Below are 6,000 nucleotides of genomic sequence, written 5' to 3' on the forward strand. Positions count from 1 at the left end.
TATGTTATATAATATAAAAAAATGTAGCAGATATAATTTAGTTTAGAGAAACACTGCCATTCAGAATCAATGCCATTCCATCTACTTGTAGGTACACAACTTTTGTTTCGAAATAAGTGGTAATTAAAAACAGAACTGGCCTGCCAAAAAAGGGGCTAAAAAGTTAAAAAAAATCACATTTGAAAATGGCACTATACAGCTGCTACCTATATTTTTTTTTTTTTTCAAAAAATGTCACCAGGGATGAGGGGATTCTAACGATATGTAGGCACCTACATACAAATCTGACACATAAATACATATAGGTAGAGACATGAACCACGAAAACATTACACTCCTTTTTTTAAACAGTCGTGTAAGACCCTTTAAAAAAATAAAAAATGTCATAATATTCCCGTGTCTATGATCAAAATTGAGTGGAGTTTGATCTTTTAGCATCTATGTTAGCAAAATAACAACATAGGACACAAAATAAAATAAGTATTTAAGATCCAAGTTCAGATCTTTATTTAAGTATACAGTAGGTATGACTTCTAATCACTCGATTACTTAGTAATCATAAATTAATCATTGTAGTGTCATCGTCGTGTTAACGCCCAAAACATCATTTTTATCAGTTGATAATATTATTTATAATATTGAAACGTCATTTTACTATCATTTTCTCACGTACACAAGAAATATTTATAGCTGAAAAAAATGTGTGGAAATATTCTTATCAAAAATAATAATTATTTATAATTCTGGAGGTCGAATGAACAAAGTACCTAAGTAACTAATTAATTATTTCTGACAAAATTCAAATATGACTTTTGTTTTAATTGTATATTATGTTCAAGGTTTGAAAGTTAGCATTTTTTTAATTCATTATAAATTCATCACTTATAATGCGTCATAGACACAGAAATTTAAAAGATAATTTAGAAAAACTTTTCCCAACTATTAGAAAAATTCAAAAACAAATTAAGTAGAGCTTTGATAAAAATGTTTGAAAAAAATAATTCAAAGTTTGTCTCTACCCATTATAAAATTTAAAAAACAGAGCTTTTAATTTCTTAGAAACTTAGAAGCTATGGAAAGAAGTTGTACCCATAGCTTTTTCAGATTACAAAACAAGACAAAAGCTTGTAATAATTAAAACCATGGTTTATAAGAACGTCTGCTCTACATATTACCGACTTTGTTTTTTTTTAATAAGCCGCAAGGCGTTCCATTATTTTTAAATTAAAATCAACCGTTACCATCTACGACCGTTAATTTCAAATTAAAAAAAAGAAAATGAGCTTTCAGTCATAGAGTAAAAAAAATCCATTACTACGATAGAGCAGAAGTTTTTCTCACTTTCAACTGTAAAAAGATTATGAATTCATAAAAACTTGCGTAACATAACAATTTCTTAACTTCTAAACATCTAACACTTTAACGTTTTAGTCAAGGTGAGGCCTCAAAACAAAAAATAATTTATGCACACAACAAAATCATAAACCTGTAAAAGGGGGCGAAAATTAGCAACGGTCGTTCAAAAACACTATTTTAATTATTTAACCGACCGTTAACTTCCGGTCAAAGCTTACATAATATTAAAAACAAAAGAGTAACATACTTAAATCAGCACTTGAGTGACAGACGTCAAAGTTTCGAACGCGCGCGCGATTTGATTCGAAACACGACACAAGCGTGCTACTAAAGCGTCGGTGGCAGACTGGCGCGCGTCCTTCGACTTTCACTGCGAACGACAAAATATTGGTCTTGAGACGTTGATATACACAATACTCAAGATAAACCGTTTCTACATAACATAAGCAAAGTAAACTTTCATAATGTTGCAGTAACTGAAGCAAATCTGAAGTTTGAAAGCCGGTAAACTAATGGGACTACTTACAATTTAGGACACATTACATTACCTCTAACTTTTTGAAGTTTTTATTTATTCATTATAGGCAAGCGCTTCACCACAATCACACCTGATGGAAAGTGATAATGAGACCTAAGATGGAACGCGTTTACCTAGAAGATGCCTATTCACTCTGTTTGTGTGCATTTTAACTTTTAAGCAATTAACTATCATTTGATTTAACGGTGAAGGAAAACATCGTGAGGAAATCTGCATGCCTGAGAGTTCTCCATATTGTTCTCAAAGGTGTGCGAAGTCTGTCAATCAAATGTCAATGTTTAGGTCCCAAACCCTTCTTATTCTAAGAAGAGACCCGTGCTCAGTAATGGGCTGGTTTGGTTGATCATGTTGAAGATGATAAATGATTTGATTTGAAAACGAAGATATTCTAAGATACTCTAATGAAGATCTTCTGGTCTTTGATGATTCTGTAAAATATTAATAGTGCCAAGTCCCTTATCCTAAGCACAAAACAATTTGTAATCTATTTCTTTTAATATACAAGAAATTAATTAATTTATGTGGGACAATAGTACATAGTTAATTTAATAGTACGACAACTAATTCGCTCTCGACACAAATATAATAAACCATTAATTAAGGAACTGCGTATCTTAAGATATTGTATATCAGTGGTGTCAAGTGTAAACTTTAGCTCAAAGGCGTGGTCTGAATGCCTAGGTTATTCTCTTGGGCGCAATAAAAAGTAATTGAATGCGTGAAGATTTGAAGAGCAATCTTAATGTTCCACCATTTTCACGGTCACTGTCTCTTTTTTTTATTCAAATACAAGTTATCCCTTGACTGAAATCTCACCTGGTGGTAAGTGATGTTGCTGTTTAAGATAGTAGTGGGCTAACCTGGACGCGGCACGGAAGTTTCATTAAACCCATACCCTTTGGTTTCTACACGGCATCGTACCGGAACGCTAAATCGCTTGATGGCGCGGCTTTGCCGGTAGGGTGGTATCTAGCCAGCCCGGCTAGCATGGGCAGTAGATAAAAATTATATCACCCGATCATATCCACTGATGTCATAGAAATCAGTGGATATACTCGGGGATATAATTTTTATCTACTGCCCATGCTAGCCGGGCAGGTTGAAATCTCCCACTGACCAAAACCTGCCAAGCATCAGAACAGCCCCTGACAGGTAGTAGTTTGTTTAGCTAAGCTTTTTAGGGCTAACTGAAAAGTCGTTATGTGCAAAACAATATTTTTTAAGTTTTCTCAAAAAACGTGGGAATTTCCAAAACTAATGTTTCTAAAAAAGAAAGCTACGTAGGGGTAGAGCCAAAGTTTTTCGTTACTTCTTAGTTTTTTCTTAGTCCTAGGTTTTAAAAGTCCGTCTATCCGAGTGTGTGTAAACAGCCATTTTAAAAATAAATTAAGTAGCAAAAGTTGTACAGTTGAAAAGCACTAATAATTTCCCTAACTTGTAAATAACTACAAACTTGACATTGGCTAATCTTTGTAAAGCCAGAGGAGAGAGAAAAAAATTCAGCCCTTGACCGCGAATCTACTTGGTGGTACCTAAATGTTGATGCAGTCAATAAAGAATCTTGAATCTAGTCAAGATTCAAGATTCTTTATTTGCAGAAACATTTTTTACAATGAGATGTTATTATGTATTGTCCAGTAGAAATGTTTCACTTTACATAATCAGGCTTGCAAAATTAGTACATACAAAGTACAATTCAATATTTAACCTATTCTTTAAAATCCAAAAATTCATCTATTGTGTAGTTAGCACTTTTCCTAGCCATCGTATTTATAAGCCTTTAATCTAAGATGGAAGCAGGCTAAGTTTGAAGGGATATGGCAGTTTTATTCAACCTTTCTCTATAACCTACCACTTATCGGTTTCTGCACAGCATCATATGATCGTACCGAAACGCTAAATCTCTTGGCGGCACTACAAATTAAAGGTAAACCAGTTGTATAATTAAACACCTTATTAGGCATGCCCGTGGAGACCAGGTGCAGTTGAGACGCAAACAAAGTGCGGAAACGGGGACATAAAGGAATTCCGATGCGTTTTCGCGTGACTAATCGTACCAACTTACCAACAAAAGCACCGCTAGTGTGTGCGGAGAATAACTTACACAGAGTTGCCAACTTAATAGATCAAAAGTCCCTACCGCTAAAGAGTCTAAGTTGACAGACAAAAAAGTGAACCTATAAGGGTTCCGTTTTTCCTTTGGTACGGAGGTACGGAATGAATGAGGTACGGAACCCTAAAAATGCGAAAATAAAAACTCTGTATTTTGAAAAGTTTGCAATGTATTGTACAAATAAAACATCTGTCTAACGCTAAAGGGCAAACGACGTTGCGTAGATAGGTGCCGTGGGTCAATGCCACGTCGTAGGCGGGGAATTGAAGACCTACAGGCTCCAATAAAACGGGGAGAATGTTTTTCCTGGCAACATTGAAGTGGAAAACCTTGCATTTGTTTATTTCACTCTCGATGCATGCCGCGTCTCGTTATATAACCATGTCACTCACCATATACTCCGATTTGCATTCGCTTTGTGCCCATAAACAGTTTATATTGTAGATTCAGAATAAGTCACGCCATTTTGAATTTAAATCACAATAAGACAATATACTTGTGACAAACAGACTTACTGGCAACGTAATTTCTATGTTAATAAATAAACGTTATTATAATATGCGTCACGTAAGTTGAGAAAGTAGATAGGCATTAGTTAGCATTACCACAAGTATTACGCAGATTTTGATATCATGAAGCAAGATCGGAGTGAATTAGAGCGAGGAAACTCGCGGTTTTGATCCTGAATCGACACAAGTGTACCTAAATAAAAAATTTAAAACTCCCCCGACAAGTGAAGGTTACAGTAACTAGAAAAGATCTGATAACTTTCAAACGGCTGAACCGATTTTCTTGGATTATAGCTAAGAACACTCTCGGTCAAGCCACCTTTCAAACAAAGAAAACTAAATTAAAATCGGTTCATTAGTTTAGGAGCTACGATGCCACAGACAGATACACAGATACACACGTCAAACTTATAATACCCCTCTTTTTGGGTCGGGGGTTAATAAAACCAATGTCAAATATTAGGCTAGGGGTGATGTGAAAGCAAAGAAAAATAATCGTTTGGTAGCGTTGGTAGCGTCCTGCTCGTAGCGTCAAAATAATATGTATTTTTGACGGCCTCCTGGCGCAGTGGTAAAGGCTGTGGTCTTATAAATGGGAGGTCCAGGGTTCGATTCCTGGGAGAAGTTTAGAATTTTGTAATTTGAGGTCAATTCTGGTGGGAAGCTAACAGCCGTGGCTAACCACCCTACCGGCAAAGCCGTGCCGCCAAGCCAGCGTTCTGGGACGATGCCGTGTAGAAACCAAAGGAATACGGGTTTAATGCAAACTGCCATACCCCTTCCAGGTTAGCCCGCTTCCATCTTAAACTGCATCATCACACCAGGTGAGATTGCAGTCAAGGGCTAACTTGTATCTAATATAACTCAAAATTTAAAAAAACCCCTGACACAAAAATCTCTATAAGAAAACTAGAAAAGAGCTGATAACTTTCAAACAGCTGAACCGATTTTCTTCAATTATAAGAATCTAAATTAAAATCGGTTCATTAGTTTAGAAGCTACGATGCCACAGACAGATACACAGACACACAGATACACAGATACACACGTCAAACTTATAACACCCCTCTTTTTGGGTCGGGGGTTAAAAATAAAGAACGTTTTGTTACAAGTTACCTATTCATATTCTTTATTTTGCATTTCACATGTAGGTTAGGTGTGGGAAAAAGTATAGATACAATTCACACATTGGTTATAGTCATTTTTGTCTTTTGCCGTGCAGAAATGAGAAATCACATGCATTATTAAACAGTGTAGGTACTTCTTATTATAACTAAGTATACTATTATAATATTTTGTGACAAATTACGTAGCTTTTATTAGTAAGGGCCTTAATCACAAACATTAATTTAAGTACAATGTATGAAACTAGTATCGCGGTTTAATAAAAATAATGTAAGTTCAAGGCGCGCCCTGGCGGAGGACCCTCGTTTTTCCTAAAGCGGCAAATGTCATGAACAGGCCTCTACTACCATTTATATCTT

At 35.4% G+C, this 6,000-nt stretch overlaps 1 protein-coding gene across 1 annotated transcript in view; it reads right to left on the reverse strand.

The window, feature by feature from the left end:
* Positions 1-1,715, reverse strand: part of LOC123876959 (inverted formin-2) — a 97,382-nt gene extending 95,667 nt beyond the window's left edge. Inside the window, exon 1 of the mRNA XM_045923414.1 lies at positions 1,604-1,715. The gene's annotated coding sequence lies outside the window, so the exon portion shown is untranslated. The remainder of the gene's footprint in view (positions 1-1,603) is intronic.
* Between the last annotated feature and the right edge of the window lie 4,285 nt (positions 1,716-6,000).

The sequence above is a fragment of the Maniola jurtina genome, chromosome 22 (assembly GCF_905333055.1).
Source record: "Maniola jurtina chromosome 22, ilManJurt1.1, whole genome shotgun sequence".
Lineage (NCBI taxonomy): Eukaryota > Metazoa > Arthropoda > Insecta > Lepidoptera > Nymphalidae > Maniola > Maniola jurtina.